The sequence below is a fragment of the Phascolarctos cinereus genome, unplaced genomic scaffold, assembly GCF_003287225.1.
Source record: "Phascolarctos cinereus isolate Bilbo 61053 unplaced genomic scaffold, phaCin_HiC Scaffold_1;HRSCAF=81, whole genome shotgun sequence".
In the NCBI taxonomy this organism is placed as follows: Eukaryota; Metazoa; Chordata; class Mammalia; order Diprotodontia; family Phascolarctidae; genus Phascolarctos; species Phascolarctos cinereus.
The window spans coordinates 7,020,322-7,042,042 of record NW_027555514.1 but is presented as its reverse complement, the minus strand read 5'-3'; the positions used below and the strand labels follow the sequence as shown (position 1 = coordinate 7,042,042).

General features: G+C 44.4%; 1 protein-coding gene across 4 annotated transcripts in view; it reads left to right on the top strand.

Moving 5' to 3' along the window:
* Nucleotides 1–21,721, top strand: part of DGKB (diacylglycerol kinase beta) — a 667,225-nt gene that overhangs the window by 416,640 nt on the left and 228,864 nt on the right. The window lies entirely within an intron of this gene.

The following is a 21,721-nucleotide window of genomic DNA, read 5'->3' as shown; positions in this document are numbered from 1 at the left end:
CTGGCACCTCAGGAGAATTAACCGTTAAGTGTCTGCAGGTTTTGAAAGATGGGCATTGAGTAGCTCTACAAGGATACTGACACTTGCAATTCCATGGCACGGTTCTTCTAAATTAGTTCCATGATCAAAATCAGAGACTCAGTCACCCCAAACCTGGGCAGGAGCAGTCTATCCACTGTAAATGACCGCACAATCCTGCTTTTCAGTATTAAGCAGTATCTCCAAACAAGTGCCATGCTGGGTGGTTATGTTGTGCTCTCCTCCCTGTGAGAGTTGTTGGATTGGGGAACCTATGGCCGAGATTTTTGTTGTGACCCAGTGGTCCACCCCTGAGTGAATGTTCAGCTAATTAAATTTGCTGCTTCTGTCTTCGTACAGCTTTAAAAAGGAAGCTGCTGCTGTCTTTGGTGATGAGACTAGAATGTCATGAGAAATGAGTGGTGCCTCTCAGGGAGCTTGGCTACTTTTATCTGAAAGACATTGTAGGATGCCACCTTGACATGTCCAGAACTAGACATCAGTCCAGAAATTCTCACTATACTCCATGTAACAATGATGAAGTGGGAAGAGGAGCACAGCAAAGCTGTTAGTAGCTCTGGTAGCTGGAATGCCTTCTGGAACAGATGGCTTTTTAGGAGTTTTTGAAGGAGAAGAGCAAGGTGTCCTGATGTATATTAATTAGGAGGCTGTTCCAAGGGGGGGGGTTGGAAAAATTCGTGAAGCCTTGAGTGGGTGACTGCTATAAGCATGTAAAATTTCTAAATATCCCGAGATTTATTTCTCAGAAAGCAATGAGACAATGCACACAAACACACTTTGCGTGGTAAAGAGAGGGGCATCAAGAAACTGGTTAAGTGTCAGGGTTTAACAACAAACATTGAAAATGGCAGAGGAAAACAAGCCAAGCCAGGCAGTATTTTCAACTTGGAATGCTTGACTATTGTCCACTGGCCAATCACAAAGAGCTCTAATTAGGAGAGACTGAGGAAAACTAACTTGCTGATTTTGTTTTTTCCAAAGAGCAAGCTGCCCAAAACATTTCAAAAAGCCGGGTGCAATAACGCTTCATGGCTCCTATTTCTGTAGAAGATCCCCCTTTGTAGAGAGTCAGCTCAATGCAACAGATGCTTCTTGGATAAAAGAGTAGAGGGATGGGCAAAGAGCCTTTGTGACCCTCACTGGTTCCTTTCCCACCTGCCCCGAGTCTACACTGTGGACATCCAAATCCAGACCTAGTGGGGCAACCAGTGGGCCAGTTGAGTTAGCATTCTACTGGGACTTGTCTCCTTCAGTTATCTTCAGGTTCTTCAGCATCACTTATCTCTCCTTTTCGATAGGCATCCCCTTTTTTTTCCCTTCAAGCATAGCTAGGCCACCATGATCTTGAGAAAAAATTCTCCTTATCCTTGTTGTCCCCTCTAGCTGTCTCGTACTCTCTCACATTATAGACATAGTCAACCTGCTCAGATAATTAGTAAGAAGAGGTTATTCAATCTTTTCTCAGCCGCCATTTTGTTATTTGCTCAGAAGTCACTTTCTCCTTGAACTTCCAGCCTCAGAAATCTAAATTCTGGCTTCACTGCCCCACTGAGGCAGAACTTGCCACCTGAAACATCTCTTGAATCAGAGAACCAACATAGTCCTACGTTCCTAGGATTGTTGCATTATAGGGCTCAAGCTACCACAGGGTAGAGTGATCATTTTGCTCAATACCTTCCTATTAAGAGGCTCAAAGAAATTGAATTCTTGACTCACATTGGCACAGGCAGTGAGAAGAAACGTCGTGATCAGTCTCTAACACCGTCAATCAATCAGTCATCAAGCATTTACTGAGCACCGGTGTCTCTCTGTTACACGTGTTATTGTCAAAGAAACCCTGGATGTGGCATCGAACACCTGACCTGTACTAGCTTGCAAGCTGCAAGTTCTGGGGTTCGTCATCCAGCAGTGGGCAGCAGAACCTGACTGTCTCAGGTGGAAGCCCTGAGAGGCTGCAAGAACTGTGGGAAATGACCAAAGGACAATTTTCAGATAAAGTAATCAAAGCTATCTGTAGCATAGGGGAAAATGCTCTCATTCACTATTGATTAGAGAAATGCAAATGAAAACAACTCTGATGTACCACATCACACCTATTAGATTGGCTAATATGATAAAACAGGAAAGTGATAAATGTTGGAGAAGACGAGGGAAAATTGGAACACTAATGCATTGTTGGTGGAGTTGTGAATTTATCCAGCCTTTCTGGAGAGCAATTTGGGGCTATGCCCAAGGGACTATAAAACTGTGTATATACCCTTTCATCCAGCAATATCACAACTAGGTCCATATCCCACAGAGATCATACAAATGGGAAAACGACACACATGTACACAAATATGTATAGCATCTCTTTTTGGTGACAAAGAATTGGAAATTGAGGGAATGCCCATCAATTGGGGAATGGCTGAACAAGTTGTGATACATGAATATAATGGAATACCATTGTTATAAGAAATATGAGTAGGCAGACTTCAGAAAAACCTGGAAAGACTTACATGAACTGATGCTGAGTGAAGTGAGCAGAATCAAGAGACCATTGTACACACTAACAGCAACATTGTGCACTGACCAACTTTGATAGACTTAGCTCTTCTCAGTGATGGCAGTGATCTAAGACAATTGCAAAAGAACTCATGCTACCCACATCCAAAAGAATCTATGGAGTCTGAATGTGGATTGAAGCATACTATTCTCTCTCTCTCTGCTTTTTTTTCTTTCTTGCCTTTTTTTCTCTTTGGTTTTTATTCTTCTTTACAACATGACTAATGTGGAAATATGGTTAATGTGATTGTACATGTATAGCCTATATCTGATTACACACCACTGTGGGGAGAGGAGAGGGGAAGAAGGGGGAGAAATTTAAAACTCAAAATCTTATAAAAGTGAATGTTGGAAATAAATAGTTTTTAAAATGACCGACATGAAATGAGGGCAAGAGATTATGATTTTCCACCACCACGGATTAGGACTCTGTTGACTAACTTACTATCTCTGTGATTTTGGTCAATTTATTTTGAATCTCTGGGGTTTAATTCCTCTATCTGTGAAATGGGGATAATAAAAGCACCCACTTCACAGACTGGTTGGAAGGATTAATTGAGATATTAATAAGAATAACAGCAACAACAATAATAAAAACCAGGATCTATAAAACTCTTTAATTAAAAAAACCCTGAATATTAATTCATTTTTATCCTCACAATAACCCTGGAAGACAGATGCTATTGTTGTCCCCATTTCATAGATGAGGAAACTGAAGCTGACAATAGGTGAAGCAACTTGTCTAGAGTCACATGGCTACCCGGTGTATGGGGCTAGATTCGAACTCCAGTCTTCCTGTCTTCCTGATTCCAGGTCTAACACTCTGTCTCTTCAAGGCGATGCCTTTGCAGGGCGTTGCTCACTCACACGACTTCAGGTACCAGTTATTTGTCATCATTATAATCCATGTGAGGGAGGTCGACTAGCTCTCTACGATAGTTCTTCAATTTATGGATCATTTGCTGGGCAAGGTTATTGCATAGTCAGGACCCTGTGCTGTTGAAGGTAGGGCCTCTGGGCACAGCCTGTGTCCCTCTCTGCTCACTCCTTGGCTGTGGCTTCTCCTTCAAAATGACAGCACTTTCTCTGCATGGTTTTGCCATCTGTCATTGGCCCCTCTTCTCAAACTCTGCCTTGAAGAGCTCACCCACTCCAATGGCTTCAATGTGGAAGACGTCCTAAATCCCAGTGTCCCTTCCAAGCTCCAGCCCCACATTTCCAGTCTCTGACTAATGCGCCCCCTGCTCCTCTTCCCTAAAACACAGCTGGGCATAGCACACCCTCTATACCACATTCCCCAAGCTTTTCATTTTCAGTTAATCCCTTCTCTGTCCTAAAGACTTCCCAGGTTGTCCTGGTGGAGAGCGATCCTACATGTGTGACATTAGCACACTTCCAGCCCAACCCTCTCATTTTATAGATAAGGAAACAGGCAGCAAAGAGACCTCAGTGTGATTGACCCAAGTTTATCCTGGTCAGAAATGGCAGGACCAGGTTTCAAACTCAGGTCCTCTGATTCCAGATGGTAAATGTCCTCTAATGCACAAACCACCCTTGTACCAATGAGTTTTCTCTCCTGTGAATGCATTGTATCACGTGTCACATATTGACTTATATTTGTCTTAATTGTTAATTCCTTAAATGTATTGCAATATCCTATAGTGCATTAAAAAAAAAAAAGGTCCTATACTGTTTTGTATACCCCATGGTGGCAGATGTGGTATGTTGTGCACAGTAATGACTTTTTTTTTTTTGCTAAAAAAAGAAAGAGAAAAAAATGTCAAATGAATGAATGAATGAGTCAGGGAAGTTCTGCAGCCTTACATTATGTGTAGAGCTTACTCTCTTGGCTTATAAAGCCCTTGAGGGAGTCATTTTGTTCTGAAGTTTTCAAGTTGCTGATTAAGGTACCAGAAACATCCCAGTTTAGTTGAGAAAGTGGGAAAAAGAAAAAACTATTTCCCAGAAGTTAGATGGCCCAGTGCATTGACAAAATGAGGTAGTCATGGACTTTTGGGATCAGCTTGTGTTGGAAGCCAGCCTGGCTTGGGGATAATTTCACCAAAAGTCTCATTCTCTGGACTTTGCTTGTTCCAGATTTAATGATTCAGGGCACTTCAAAGTGGGAAGTAGAAGTACCATGGTATCTGTGCCTGGAGGCAGGTAGTTATGAGGGGCTCACAGAGCAGTGGCTAGGACCCCCATGGGCAGCACTAGGTGGAAGCATAAAATGAGTGAGGAGCTTGGAACTGGAAGACCAAGGTTAAGCTTCCAGTTCTTCCCTCCCTCCCTGAGCCCATGGGATCCCAAGATTCCTCTTGGGTACAATGGGCAAAAATCTGCCTGACTACATCTTTTACAGGGTAACTTTGAGGAAAACACTTGGAAGACTCTCCCTAACTCTCCAGCCATCTTTGTTGATAAGAGCCAATGTTAGTGAAATAAAGGGCTTATGCTTCACAATGGAATCCCCACATGTTCTGGGGCTGAATCTCTCTTCTACATGTAAGTCAAAGGGCCTCGTGAATTGGGAGAAGCAGGAGGTGGAGTGGGGAGAATCTCAGTCTGCCTGAGGGAATGACTGAATATCCTGATGGATGAAGCAGGGGCATACAGCAGGGCCTGGTCACTGAGCATCCTGGAGAACATCAGAAAAGCTAAAACTAAAGGCAACCCCTCCCCTCCTTGGAGCCCCGAATCGATCACCATAAGCTGACTTTCCTTCCCTTCCTTATCATGATCAGTGTCTGAATCCCTTATGGGTACATTGACTGCTGCCATGTCACCATGCCAACTTGAGGCTGCATTCACTAGGCCCCCATGCTCACTTAGAGGATGGTGCAGATATATGACAAGCAAAGGAGGGAGGAAGCTTCCCGTAAAAGGTGATCAGATTTTAGCCTGTAACCTGCTCGAATCCTTGACCCGACTTAGTGGCTGCTGAATGAAAGGAGAAGCAGATTCAGTTTGCCTAAGCTTTTGGACAGGGCTTCTGAAGAGCCTCCTCAGCAGACTGGATAATGTGTAAACACCTGCTCTGAAGGACAAGCTTGATTCTGAATGAATATGTGTTAAGTAGCTGCTTCTCCAAACACAGCAAGATCCCCAAAGGCTGGGAGGCTGCTGTTGGCAGTTCCCCCTTATCCTCTTGTCTGGCCACTCCTGAAGTTCAAAGGCAGTGGGGGACATGAAGTGGGGAGCGGAGTTCAAAGATGGCAACACTGGACCCTTCATGACTGGGGAAAAGGGGTTGGAGGAGCAATTACTGGGAAAGTCTCTACAAGAAAAAAGTGCTCACAAAATTGGTGGTGCCATGGCAGATGAAGGCTGGGACCTGTTACTGATATAGAAGTTAATGGTGAACAGGGAAGGACTGCCCAGCTCCAGAAGGGCTAATTCTGTTGAGTTAGACTGTGTGATTCCCAGTGTGTTCTTGTACATGAAGAGCTGGGGGTTTCAGTGGACCTCATATTTAATAGAAGCTAAAAGTACAAAGTTGTATCACAATAAGGCAGTGCCATCCTAAACTTCATTAAAAAAGGATGAGGGACCAGGGCTCCAGAGGTGACAGTCCATCTCTCCTCTCCCCTGGTCAAGCCACATTGGGAGCATCTGTTTTAGTTCCTGAGGCAATTTTTAAGGGAGGATGTTGGAAAACTGGAGGTCATACAAGGCATGGCCAGGATGGCAAAAAGCCTTGAGGCCGAGGCATCTAAAGCTTGATTGAAGGTGTGGGGATGGTGATCCTGGAGAAGATGATGGACATTCTAGCTGCCTTCAAGGGTTTGAAGGACTCTCACAAAGAAAAGGGACCAGCTATGGTCTGCTGGACCCCAGGGGCAGAACTAGGAGCCCCCATGGGTGGGGAGACCCTTCCTGACCAGCAGAGCTGTCACTGAGTAGAGCAGGGGGTGGCACAGAGAAGCAAGTTCCTCATCACTAAAGACATTCAAGAAGAGGCTGTGTGGGCACTGGCTGGTGGTGGGGCGATGGTCTTCTTCTGATCCAGGTTGGACCAGGAGCCTCTGGATTCTTTTGGAGCTCTGCAATGCTTTGTTCTCTGAGAGTGGGGACATTCTGTGGCTTGCTGGGCCTTCCTGGTCAGAGAACAGGACACTTTGTTTAATGCCTGAAGAATAGCTTTCCTGGTATGTATAGTAATATCCTTTTCCTATGGATGTGAGCTGGGAATAGCAAAACTTAAGACTAGAGATAGAGAATCTGGGGCCTCGAGGCTATATATGGCCCTCTAGGTCCTCAAGTGTGACCCTTTCACTGAATCCAAACTTCACAGAACAAATTCTAGTCCAAGGCTGCACGTGAGGCCTCGAGGCCACGGATTCCCTAGCCCTGCTTAAGACTGAGCTGGAGTGAGATGTGCTTAGAGCTGTTGGGAAGACAGGTGAAGGGGTCCTGAGTTAAATCAGAAATGGAGGAGAGCAGGGACTGAGGTCCAGCAAAGCATCCAGGTGAGGAAAGGTACCACAGCTTTCCCAAAATGTTCAGGCAGGTAGATTCAGTTCATCTTGTCCTTTCCAGAAAAGAGATGATGGTGTTATAGGATAGGGGCACAGAACCAGGAGAAGCTTAGGTTCAAATACTCCTGCCTCTCTGGTCCTCTATTTCCTTATCTCTAAAATCAGGCTAACAGTGGCTGTGTTCTTGACCTCATAGGATTGTTTGTCCCATAACTCCAGTAAGATGCCACTTTGATATAAACTCAAAACATTATTGAAATTCCAGGAATCATGATTCCAAGATTGAGAGTGGAGACTCTACCTTCAGTGTCCAAAGAATGTTACAATTACCTACTTTTGTTTCCCATGCTGGAATCTAAATTGGGCCCAAGGAATACTAGCCCCTCCCAGCTGCCCCACCTCACATCCCCCAAACCCCTGAAGATGTAGGATTCTTAGGAATTAATGCCTTCAGTTCAATGGGATGTAATATGTATTTGTAATAAAGGACAGAAAATGATGCTGAAGACAGCAGGAATAGTTATTCCAGGGCTCAGCTTTGTAAGATACATTAGAATTACTTATGTTAGTGGCTTGAGATCCCCCGAATAAGCCTTTGCACTGGGCTGGATTCTGCAGTATTTTGAGTGTTATAATCAGTAGCCATATGTGTGATGGATAAAAGGTTCGAGAAATATAATTTCTGTCTAATAATTTCTCTCATGTGACAGCAAGAGGGGTGACATAGCTTTTCTATGTGGAATCCACAAAGATAAATTCATCTGATGTGTCAACTTATGCCCACTCTACCACTGTGGACTATAAGGCCAATGAGGGAGCCAGGACAGAGAATGGGAGGGGATGGTGAAATTGAGTAAGAAAGGTTAGGCTCAATACTTGAGAACCATCACCTCCCTCTCCAATCTAATGTTGTCCACTCTGTAAGTCTGCAAAGGTTTTGATCCTAGAAATGTCCCACTTTAGAGATCTTAGCACTTTTTTCTTAGCTCTTTTACGTTAAAAACATATATGTTTCATTGCTCTATGAAGAGTCATTTGCTAAAGTCTGCCAATTAGCCCTTCTTGATTATTCATGGATTCATTTAATTTATCTTTCTTGTTAACTAGGATTATAACAGCCTCCCGATACCAATCTGTCTTTTGACCAATGTCTTCAAAGAATTCTTGCCCAGAGGACCTAGTCCAGCTCTCTGGAGCATGTGATGACCTGACATGGAGCTGGAGATCCTTAGGGACCAGAGCTGGAAATAGAAGCTCCTGGCCTTTGTATTTTTAATCCAATTAATTCTCATCTCCCTCTCTTCTTTCTCCAGTTGGGGATTATAGTTCAGGAGCTTGGTGAAGTAAGTGCCTAGGGGGCAATTTATTTTATTTGTTTTTCCAGAGATTTGTGTTCCTCCTTTTTAGATTTTTTTTGTTAACATCTAATGCACATCTAACAGTTTTTAATAAGGATTATTTCTCTAGCATGTTAAGAATAGCATTTAGATAGGCTTCAAAGTGCATTCCAGGTGTTTATCACACTTGATTCTTACAACAACCCTGTGAAGTCATTTTACAAATGAAGAAACTGAAGCCAGCAGAAGCTAAGTGACATGCCCAGAGTCAAACCCAACTTGTGTATGCCAAAGGCAGGATTCAAACTGAAACCCACTGGACTGCAAGCTCAGCCTACTATATGCTATGCCACCAAGAACCTCCAAGAGAGCTGCTGTACTACATGCAATGACATGCCTATGTTGGAAGTGCGGAAGCTGAGGCTCAGAGAACTGGGATGACTTGTCCAGGGTCATGCAGCTGTACATGGTAGAAATGGGATTCTAGTGCGGCCTCCTTGGTTCAGTCGATCTGTGGAGTAGACCATTCCCCTTCCAGTCCTCCCAGGCCAGCTCTTCACTGCCCTTGCCACCCCATCCACTCAGTTGCCAGTCTTCGCCCAGCATGTTTCACGTGAATCCTCTCCTGATGGAGACTCCCATGTCCACTGCCCTCATTCATTCAGTCCTTCCTGGTAACCTCTTAATCATTGTCACTGCCTCCAGTCATGCTCTACCTTCTGATCCATCCTCCATGCAGCTACCAAGTTGATATTCCTAAACCACAGGCCAGACCCCATCTGTCCCTTGCTTAATAAACTCCATGGGCTTCCTGTGGCCTCTGGAATGAAGACTCCTTGGTTTAGCATCTTCAGCCCTTCGCAGTCTGGCTCCAATTTATCTTCCTTGGATAAATTTCCTGTTACTTCCCCTCTTTCCAGTCCTTTGGCTCCTTGTCATTCCCTCCAGGTGGCCCAGCACAGACTGCTTCCTATGCCCATGACACCCCTCCTCCTGGAAGCAACCTATCCTGATGCCACCCCACCCACCCACCCATGCAAGAGAAGCACAGTGTGTGTGTGTGTTATACCAAGACTTGCTATTTCTTTCCTGCACAGTTTGCATTTACTTTTCTGAATAAACTTTGCCCCTACCTCCCCCTTAGAATGTAATCTCCTTGAAGGCAGGGACTTGGTTTCCCTTTGGTGTTTTGTGTTCTTTAGTGCAATATCTGCAATAGCCACTTACTGAATCAATACCTGTAATGTTGAACTGGGTTGAAGCCCAGTTCTCTTATCATTATTATACCATGCCATTTCAAGATCATCAAATGGAAAAATTAAGTAAAAAATGCTCCATTGTTTCCCCGCTCATCCATTCATCATCAAGCTACACCTCTTAGGGAAAGGGAAATCACAAAAAGAAAAGGAAAACACAAACCTGTGCGCACACACACAAACTGCATTATGGAACTTTGCATCTAGAAGCTAAATGTTTACCTTCATTTGGAGCATTTTAGGGATTTGACTTAAACATAAAATCTCACACCCGGTACTTGCTGCCCAAATGAGGTAGTCTTGGCACAGAGCCTGGTGCTTAGGAGAAAATCCTAGCCTGGTTCACCACCAGCGACTAAATGAGTGGTGCTGCTGCCTGGCCAGGAAGGACCTAGGAAAGACGACGGAGGAGGAGTTACTAAAGCCGCTGGAGCGATTCCCCTTCTTGTAGCAACATCCTCAGTATTGGATACTTTGTGTTGTAGCTGACCTACTGGAAAAATTAGCGCGTCCGCTTGACGAGCCTCGACAACATGCTGAGGTCCATTAATTAAGCACCTACCTACCCAGGGGCTTGATGGAGAAATACAGATGCCATGTAGCTGGTGGGAAAGGTGAAGATTGTTCTGAGTCCCCTCTTCAATAGAGGCCCTGGCAGCCACGGCCCCGCCCTGCAGCCAGAGGGTCCAATCAGAGAGACCGAGGGGACTGAGGAGATGTCAGGACCAGGCACTTTCAATCTTGTAACTTAATGAGATTTCCCAGTGATGAGTATTTGGGGAAGGACAGCATGCTGCAGAGTCCAGAGAAGTCCGAAAGTGGTACAGCTGGTGGAAAAAAAAAAAGAAAGAATAATAAAAAAAAAAAGGGGGGCAGCTAGGTGGTGCAGTGGATAGAGTACCAGCCCTGGATTCAGGAGGACCTGAGTTCAAATGTGACCTCAGACTGACACATAACTCTTACTAGCTGTGTGATCCTGGGCAAGTCACTTAACCCCATTGCCTAACCAAAAAAAAAAAAAGAAAGAAAGAAAGAAATAATAAAAATGGTACAGCTGGTGGGACAGGGATTTTAAAGGGACAGAGCAGGCTGGGGCTTTATGCTTGTGAGGACAGGCAGAGGCAGACATTTCCCCCTTGTTCTCCAGGCTTCCCTTGCACGGCTCACAAGAGTCAAAACATCCCTTGGCTCAGCTGGTTCTGGAATTTCCTGTGCAAACTGGGCTCCTCCCCAGGGATGATGGGTGCTGAGTCACTTTTACATTGTCCTTTTCTTGAAGCTTTCCTAAGCCATACTGCAATGTCACAATAGCAGTGACTCTTTGGAACCATTTCTTTAGGGCGTTTGCCCCACTGGCATTGTGATCTCATTATTGATTGGAGCTCCTGATTAGTTCCTAATTCTTCCAAGACAAAATTACACACAGCCAGGATATATGAAAGGCAGGCCTTGAACTCAAGGCTTCCTGAGACACTGCACCTTGGGATATTACTGATTTTCAATTTTAGGAGAAACTGATTTTTACATTTCTATCACTCTGTGAAAGTCAGAGAAGGAACAAAGGTGGGCACTGAGGTCACTCAACACAAATGTGCTTGAATCTCATGTCACTTCCCCAGAGAGAAAAGCTGAGGCTTCAGGAGAGCTTCTGGGGCCACCAGGAATCAGCAGGCTCTGGAAGAAGAGAGGGGCAGTGGGCCCTGGAGGGACACATTCAGCTGGCATTCCTTGGGCACCATCTCCTCTTTTTTCCACAGTCCACATCTTTCACAGAGACTTTTTAACCAGCTGCCGATTTTGCACTAAAGTGGCCATTTGTTAGAGAGCAGGGCTCATCATCAGGGTCACCAATTCCAATCCCATTTCTGGCTGAAACCAGTTCTGTGACCTGGGGCAAGTCATTGAACCACTCTGAGCCTCAGTTTCCTCATCTGTAAGAAGGATAATAACACCTGTAGTACCTCTAGTATCTATCTCACAGGGTTGTTGATACAAGTAAATGGGGTAATAAACATATGATATAAATGTCAGCTATGATGATGATGATGATGATGATTGATAAATGAGCTATTTTAAGAAGGAGTTTAGGCTTCACAAGCCCAGATTATAAAGGTTGCCTCTCTTATTATAGAATTTTGCATGTAAAAAAATAAAATAAAATAACTTGGATAATGGTAAAGGTTAGAGGGTTTATTCAGGTCACTACATCTTTTTCTTATTACCTGGACTTTAAAATGTGTAAGCTCTAACCTTTCAAAAAGGCCTAGAGAAGCAAGGCAATTAGGTGGGACTTAATTATCTGTTTCTTCCAGGGAGATCTCACCGTCCCCAGCCTACCACTGGCTGCCAACACTCGCATTGGCCTGCTACGGGGGCCTCCCCTTCCTTCCCAATGACCTGAGTCTAATTTGAGATAAAATAATGCACAAAACCATGCAGCCATCTATAATTCATGGCCACTTATGAGAATAATTCATTGCAATCTCACCTATGGCACAACCTTTGTCTCTCCAGGAAGCCAGATGCATAGCACTCTTCTTTCTGGTTTTGTCCAAATCATTATGTTTGCCTTTGGAGGGGGGAGAAGAGAGAAGCTGAGAAGGAAGGCAACACATTACATACAATAAACATGAATCCAGTGGCTGACATGAAGAGCTTGCTTCTAATGAGAGAGTTTGTGTTCATTTTATTTTCCTCTTTTTTTAACAAAAAAAAAAGAAAAAAAAAGCACACACACAATTGGATCTCATCTGCTAAGAGCAAGACCTTCTCTGAATGTCTTTTGTTATGAGAATGTAAAAAATAGAATAGCCCAGCTTTTTTAAGCTCCTAATACAGTTTGCTAAGAAGCCAGGACTACATCCACCATGGTACCAGGGCTGCCAGACTGTTCAAGTCCTGTTGTCTTTATCTTTCCCATTAGAGGATAAAAGTCATGTTGCACTGTTTTTAAAATTTAAAATTTAATTATTTTAACATTCATTTAAAAAAAATACTTCCAAATTATTTCCCTCCCTCTCAACCCTCCCCATTGAAAAAGCAAGCAATGCATGCTATCTGTTATACGTATGAGGTCGTGCAAAAATGTAAAACACATTCTCCATATTAGCCATGTTACAAAAAAAGAAAAAAAGAGGGGGCAAGAAAACTATGGTATGTTTCAGTCTACACCTGAAGTTCCTCAGCTCCCTCTCTGGAGGCAGGCAGAATTTGTCATTATAGTTTCTTTAGAATTGTCTTGGGTCATTGTAGTTCATCGGAGTGCCTTAGCCATTCACATGTGACCACTGGACAATGGTGCTGTTACTGTGTACAGTGTTCTTCTGGTTCTGCTCACTTCACTTTGCATTGCTTTATAAAAACCTTCCCAGGTTTTCCTGAAACCATCCTCAGTGTCATTTCTCATAGCATAATAATATTCCATCACAATCATATACCACAACTTGTTAATCCAGTTGTTGGACATCCACTTCAATTCCCAGTTCTTTGCCACCACAAAAAGAGCTGCTATAAATATCTTTTGTATGTATAGGTCCTTTTCCCGTTTCTCTCTTTGCAACCCAGACCTAGGAGTAGCATTTCCTCATCTGCAGTTTTCTAGCCCTCTGGGCATAGTTCCGTATTGTTCTCCAGAATGGTTGGACTGGTTGACAATTCTACCAACAGTGCATTAGTGTCCCAGTTTTTCCACATCCCCTTTGGTATCTGTCATTTTCCTGTTCTGTCGTGTTAATCAATCTGATGTGTTAGAGTTGTTTTCACTTGTGTTTCTCTAATCATTTGTGATTCAGAGCTTTTGTTGTTGTTGTTGGACTGTTTGGACTGGATAGTTCTGATTTTTTGTTCTGAAAACTGCCTATTCATATCTCCTAATCATTTATCAACTGAGATATAGCTCTTTTTTTTTTTGTAAATTTGACTCTGTTCCCTATGTATTTGAGAAATGAGGCGTCTATCAGAGAAACTTGCTGCAATCCCCCATCCCTAGTTTGTTGCCTTCCCTCTATTTTTGGTCGCATTGATTTTGGTTTTGCAAAACTTTTTTTAAATTTCATATAATCAAAAATATCTATTATACTTCCTGTGATCCTCTCTATATCTTGTTTGGTCATAAACTTTTCACTTATTCTTAGATCTGACAGGTACATTTTCCCATGCTTCCCTTATTTACTTATGATATCAGCCTTTACCTCTAAATCACTTTTCCGTTTTGACCTTATCTTAATATATGGTATGAGATGTTGGTCTATGCCTAGTTTCTGCCAAGCTGTGTTCCAGTTTTCCCAGCATTTTTTGTCGGATGTTGAGGGCTTGCCCCAAAGGCTTGTAACTTTGGGCTTATCAAACACTAGATTACCAGATTATCCAGCACCAGATTGCTTCGATAATCCCCACTTTGTCATACAATGTGAGAGCTGGTACTACTAATAGATGCTCTCCAAAGGCACAGACACATTCATCGCAGCATTATTTTTCTCATCAATCACTTATGAATAAGACTTTGTCATGATAAAAGAAGTCTGACCCAATGCTCCAAGTTTTAATGCCTGGCCCTCTGCTATGACCAATCTATTTACTTTCACATCCCCTGATTGGCTCTGGCCCACTGTTCCCTACACAGAAGGTTGGCTCCTTAAGGTGAGGGGATGCTTCCTGTGTTCTTTGGCTCTCTGGTGCCTAATGTAGTTTCCAGCACAGTGGAGACAATATTAATAGTTAACATGTATATGGCACTTCAAGATTGACAATGTTCTATACATATATTATCCTGCTTGCTAAAGACTTATCAGATTTAGGTTCTGGGGCTCCCCATTCTGCAGGCTGGGAATGCAGACAGGGCCAAGTAGTTCTTTCGTCCACCATCTTTTTCCACTGGTTTTGCTTTGCTTTATTTTTTCACTGTCCTCCCCTAACCCAGGATGCCTTTCTATTGCTCAGAGGTCAGGGATGAAGCCTGTCTTTAAAACCCCTTCCTCAGAATTCTCTAAGGCTCAGTGGAGTCTTTTCCTACATGGAATTCACAGTGTTTCACTTTACAGAAGTCAGATCCCAGTAGGGGGAAGGGGATTGGGTCCTAGGGGAGCGTCAGGGTAGCAGACCAAGCAGGGGGTTGACGTGAAAACCGGACAAAGTTAATCATTGAGAATAATTATTTGAGTTGGGTGCTTTACTATTATTATTATTATTATTATTATTATTATTATTAATTATTCTTCATTAGAAATTACTTTGAAGACAATTCTCTGCTTTCTCAGAGCTGCCCTTTCAAGATGCAAATTACACAATTACCTTAGCTGAAAACATATTTAGGAGTTATGCAATCAAAGTAATAACACTGTTAAATAAAGCCCCCACATGCAATCATCACATTGGGTAAATGAATAATCTCTAATGAGAAACTTAAAAGATTTTGTTTAGAATCCTTTTAAATTCCATGGGGAGCTTGTACCCATGCAGACACAGGGCCCTCCAGTATAGCAGCAGGCCCTTCGCCTCACAGGGCCATGGTCATTCTGCCAGCTTCTTTTTTTTTTCTTCCTCCAATTCCAGGAGAAAAAAAAAAGAGGTAAATGTGTTCTAAGACTGATTCCCCCAAATTATTGAAATATTATTAAAATTAGAGGGTAAACCACCATGCTTATTTTGCCAATGGTAATAAAGGACAAACGATCATCCCAATTACTGTCAAGTTACTTAGGATTTTAGCATTTTTGTAAAGCACTTGACACGTGGTATCTTCTCTGAGTGTGACCTCAGCCCTGGAGGTAGAGATGGCAGGAGTCAGAAGCCCCTGTGTGAGAAATGAGTGAACTTGGGCCACAGTGATCAGCTGGGTTTGCCCACGGCCAGATAGCCAGTAAGTGTCACAGGCAGGTTCGAGACCTCTTGTCTCTTAGCTCCCTGGGTCTGGCCTCCAACTGAGACTGAGCAGGGCAGGAGAAAACGTCCTACTCTGTGGTCATGGAGCCTGGCTTTGAACCTCAGCCTGACCATTGGCTTGCTGGGGACCTCCTGGACCTCACCGTTCTCCTTTGGCTTGGGAAAGTCCCTTCCAGAGTTAAATGTATGCTTCTGTGACTCTGCGTCTCAGGACTCCTAGAAAGTTAAAGTCGTCATTCAGTATAGAACATACACAGCATATCCCACCCGGATTATCCCAGAGTGGGTGGTCGAAATCCTGCCTTTTGCTACCAGTGACGCTAAGAATGTTTTTCTTGGTTCTGCCTCTGAGTAATAACTTTAAAATGGAAAGAAAAGAAAAAAAAAAGACCGTTCTTACTCTTAGGGAGAATGCACATACACAAGCATACACATATGTACATATAGGTATGTATACATGTATATGTCTATGTTTATATATATGTATCCACATATATGCATATACATATATGCAAATATACAAAAATATGTGTATATATCTATATTTGTCTGTAACATGTGTGTGTGTGTATATATATGTATACAAACAAAAGAAGAGATGATGACTCTGTATGTGTGTGTGTGTGTGTGTGTGTGTGTGTGTATATATATATATATAGGTACTATCTCCTCTTTTGAGACACACGTGTGTGTGGTATGCATGTATAATTTGCTGATTTAGCAGGTATTTCCTGCTAAAACCTCAAAATAAGCAAAAAGAAAGGGAAAAATACAAACTAACAATTGAGCTAAGTTCATTAAGGAAAGTAAATGTAATTGTCTTAATTAGTGACTGGCTGCAATGAGGATCTTGGGTTTTTAGGAGTTCACTCCTGGAGGTGAACAGTGCTGTTCATTTAAAGGGGCCTCAGTCAGAGTCCCTATTTAAAGTTCCCATTTGAAAAAATAATACGCATAAAAATTTTAATGGTGCAACTAATGGAAACCAATGTCAGGCCCCTCAGGTTGAAGCAAAGGAGTGGTTAATGTTCATTAATTTTGTGGGGAAAAGATGCTTCCAATGGGCAGAAAGGCCCTGATATGTCAGGAAGAGTAAAATAAAGAGAGATTTTCAAACTGAGTTCAGCTACTGTCCTTAGTCAGTCAACAAGCCTTGAATAAGTGCTTTCTGTGTGGCAGGCCCTGTGCTGAGCATGGGGGAGACAAAGGCCCCCCCTGGGGCCCCCAGCCCGATGGAGGGACAACATGCAAACTGCTCCCAGCTGGATGGGAGACCCTAGAATGAAGGGGGGGGGCTGTGGGTGGGATGTGAAGGAAGCCAAGAAGTCGAGAGGCAGAGGTGAGTAGGAGGGAGAATGTTCTGCGCCAGGGGACAGTCGGCAGGTGGAGAGTCTCCTGTGGGGACCAGAAAGGTGGCTGGGGCCTCTGGGTCATGGGGTGCAAGGGGAGAGGGAGCCAGGGGGTTAGAAGTGAGAGGGCTCAAAGGGGAGCAGGCAGTCAGGTTAGGAAGGGATTAAAAAGCAGTAGAGGATGCTGTATGTGAACCTGCAAGGAATAGGGAGCCTCTTATGTTTATGGAGAAGGCAGGTGGCTGACATGGTCAGATTTGGGCTTAAGAATGATCAGTCTTACCGGTGAGTGGAGGATGGGCTTGAACTGGGGGAGACTGGAGGCAGTGAGACAGAGGACAAGGCAGGTGCCATAGGCCAGGTACATGATGTGAGAGGAGTGGCACCAGCATGGTGACTGTGTTAGAGGAGAGAAAGATGAGCCCTAACGGGAGAGGTGTGAAGGTGGAAACCATAGGATTGGACATCGGATGGATGGGCTGTGGGGATGGGGTGAGAATGAGGAGCGTGAGCACCTGAAGGACGGGGGAGCTGTGCACGCTAACAGGGAATACCAAGGCTTCATCTGGGGACGTGGTGAGTTCAAGAGGGCCCCAGGAAGTTCAGTACCCACTCTGTGCCCGATAACACAAAGCCAGGCCCTTGGGGAGAAATTAAGTTTATGAGAAAGGGTCAGGATTCTCATGTTACTTACCTAGGAGAAGGGTGAAGCAGAAACACAGAGAGCTCAGACGTGCAGGGTTTAAAAGGGGTAGCAGACAGCCCGGAGAAGCTTGTAGCGAGAGCCCTGAATACACTCGGGGGGCCCTGGCTTCGAATCTCCCCTCTGCCACCAGTTTTATACACATGGGCCCACATGGGCTCACATGGGCTCAGTTCTCCAAAAGGCTAAAAAGGGTAAATGATAATGCCAGGAAATCAGTGAAGCCTCCAAGAAGATACGGCTGTAAGGTCCTCTGCGAGCTTTAAAACACTAGAGAAATGTCTATTAATATTATGGGATTATAGATAGAGAGCCATTAGAGAGCTCCGAGGCCACTCCAGCCCTCGTTTCACAGAGAGAGGAGATGAGGGACATCTCTAAGGTCCCAGAAACAGGACATCGCAGAGCTGGACCCTGAGCCCAGCCAGGCCTTCTGCTGTATCGTTGTCTGTCTCATTAGAAAGGTGCTTGTGCAGGGTTAGCACACACATCCCCTGGGGCTGAGATGGCCAGTGAAGCCTCCTTGGCCAGCTGCCTTCACTTGGGCCTAGAAGGTTAGTGCTAACAGGTGGCGCCGTGGTGCATAGAACACCAGGCTTGGAGTCAGGAACACGCATCTCCCTGAGTTCAAATCTGGCCTCAGACACTAGCTGTGTGACCTTGGGCAAGTCACTTCTTTTGTCTGTTTCCCTGTCTGTAAAATGAGCTGGAGAAAGAAATAACCAACCGCTCCAGTGTCTTTGCCAAAACACTCCAAACGGGGTCACAGCGAGTCAGACACACCTGAAACAGCTAACAACACACACTGAGAACACTGATTACCATCTCTTCTCCTGTCCCTGGAAAGGGATGACTCAGTGGGGAGGAAGGCTGAGCCCTCTCTGTGCGGCTCCTCATCGGGTCCTCAGCACATCTTGGTGAGGCAGAAGAGCATGTTTTGTAGAAGAAGAACTTGGTCATGGCCTCACAGCTAGGAAGCTTTGCCAGGGGCTTGACTCTTCTCCAGCCTTCTTTCCCTGCTCCACGTGGCTTGGTGTTTCCCCTTCCTTTACAGAGACACCGATGATGTCACAAGGGCCATCTTGACTCATGCTGGGGTTGGCTTGAAGTGGGGCAAAGCTGCACAAAGTCTCCGGCTCACCCTCTCTTCTAGAGTCATCGCAGTCCAGGGGCCAGGCAAAAGTCAAGATGACTGGCTCTGAGTGCTCCACACCTGCGTCAGCCGCCTTCATGGCTGTTGGACCAAGTTGTTCTCATGTGCCCATTCCGTTGGAGGTGGGGGAGTCTTCACACACATGGGGTAGACATTTCCCTGAGTCACTGGTGGGTTTGTGGCCTATGGGTTAAGCCCAACCTGGTTTAGGCCGTCTGCCGAGATGGTTTTACCAGGGTGAGGTCACTGGGCATGCTATAGCTTCTGGGAGCCACAGGTGAAAATTGGTTAAAAGGTGGACACCAAAGGTGGATGAGAGCCCCAAAAAGGACTTGGCAAGCCCCCACTCTAGAGGTGCTAGTCCTCCTAGGACACCCATACTTCCCCCTTTATTGTATTTATTTCCCTTTTTGTTTCTTTTATTTATTTCCTCTTTTTCTCCCACATGGTACCTTGGCCAGAGGTGCACTAGGTGCAAGACTACAGATGTTGCCAAGGAAGCTGACCCTTGGGGCTATAGTATGAAGGGCACATATACAGGAGGGCCTACCTGCCTACAAAAAGCCCAAATATATTATTGGTCGAAATATAATTGTTTATGCATAGATTGAGGGGATGCATTTTTGTTATTATTTCCAGGCAAGAGCCTTGTTTCCCTTTACCATCAGGGCTGGCTGCTGAAGCTTGTGAACAAATTTAGAGCTGTGGACAAGTTCCCTTTCTCAATAATATGAACAAATGTGTCTGGGAGGGTCAGAATGAGGACAGACTCCTCTGGGTCATGCTTCTCTTCAGTTGGCCTGTTTGTCATCCAGTATTCTGTGCCTGTGCCTTTGGTCCAGTTATAATTTAAAGAGTTCTGTAGAATTCAACTCCAGAGCTCTTGCCCTCAAGAGCCAGATCAATCGCTGAGCCATGCAGCCCTGTTGAGGACTATGAACCACGAGTCTGGGCGCCAGGAGGGCAGACTCTCCCGAGAGGAAACGTGCACATCCTCATGTGCACCCAGCAGGCAGCCTGTCATCCCAAAGCACCTGGCCCTTCATGGGGGATTGTTGTCAGTGGCGATAAAGTGTAACTTGAAGGGATTCCACTCTCATGGCTGAGGAACACTGTTGGGAAAATAAGTGAATCCCCTTTTTAAAAAGCTTTATTGACATGTTTTATTTTTACATTACAAACATTTCCAGATTCCTCCTGCTCTGGGAGGTCTCATAACGAAGAAAATCAGTCGAGCAAAACTAGCAATCCAGTGTCCTTTTCTGAAAGTGCATGCCACATTCCACACTCACAACCCAACCCCCTCTGTTTTTTAAGTGAACAGAAATCTATTTTCTTTCCCTCCTACCCACACTCCATTTAAAAGGAAAAGAAAAACTTTTTTGTAACACATATCCATATTCAGACAGAACACATCCCCTCACTGGCTCTGTACCAGAATATGTGTCTCATTCCGCACCTAAATCCATCACCTCTCTTTGATGTTGGACAATGTATTTCACCATTTCCTCAGGAATTGTGGGTAGTCGTTGCACTAATCATGGTGGAGACAGCCTTCAAAGTTGCCTTTGCAATGCTGTTGTTCTCCTGGTTCTGCACATTTCATTCTTCATCATTTTATAAAATTCTCCAAAATAGCTCATTTTTTATAATATTAATCCTATAAATTATCCTCCTGCTTCTGCTTGCTTCACCCTTCATCAGTTCATATCAGTCTTTTAATGTCTTTTTGATATCATCAGTCTCAAATGAGTCATGGTATATGAATGTGGTGGAATGTGTTGGGCTATAAGGAAGGAGTGTACGTTTCTAACGGCCCAGAACATTCTATATGTACATGACGTGATTGAGTGGACTATGCAGAGGGGCAGTACTGAGACTGGAGACAGAACAGGAAATAGTGCCGCAAAGAGCAGGAGCCCTAGATGCCATGGTGACCCCTGCACGGGTGGGTGACTTGGAGGAACATGGTCAGATACCTGTGGTTTAGGAAGATCATTTTTGGCTGATGCATGAAGCATGAATAGAAGAGAGGATGGACAGGACTGAAAGAGCTGCCTTCCCTCTGAGGGTGCTGTTGCTGCTGCTGTTACCATTGTCATCTTCTTCTTCCTCTTTCTCTTTCTTATTACTCGATATTCTTGACCTTTTATTCCTCCAAAAGAATTTTGTTATTATGTTGTCTGGTTAGCTTCAGTATTCTTTTAATCATTTAATTACTATCATATTAAGTCTAGCATCACTGCTGAGCAGAGAGAGGCACCTGCTTAAAGGCTGAGACCCTGAGGTTTGGGGCCAAGGCCAAGAAAGAATGTTCTACGCACCTACACAAATCAGAAGTCATCAGAGCAAATGGGTTTTCCCCTAATGGTCAGCAAGTCCCACTACCTCTTCCTCATGCAGGCCACATGTTACTGAATCCCTGACTGCCCAAGACCAAACCAGCCTCTTTCCAAGTTCCCTTGTGCATCCTGTGATGCCGTCCACTTCAAGCTTATCGATCTAATGTCTCATTTCAGCTCTGCCACTGCTTCCACTGCACCCTTTGGAGTCTTTATTCCATATTTCCCCATGTTGTACCTCCTCCTCTCCTGTCCCTGACATTTTCTGGCACTCACAAAGATGTGGCCACCCCCCCAGTAACACTCCCTCCCTGAACACCTTTGTTGTAGGGGATGCACATTTTCTTATAAGCCCTGACACGCTGATCCTAGTTATACTTCTCCTCCATCAACATTGCCCCTTCCATAATCTCTCTTCTCTGCCATCACTCACAGGCTCCCACCCTGGGTGTGCATGCTGCCCCAGTGCATCATCCAATCAGAAATGTCGCACCTCTCATCTAGCATCTGTACCATTCTACCTCCTTTACCACAGAGTCAGTCTTTGTCCCACAATCCTGCTGTCATGAAAGGGGACTGGAGTATACATGTTGACATGCCTTCAAACACTCCAAACTTCCAGCTCCTCAGACTATTCCAC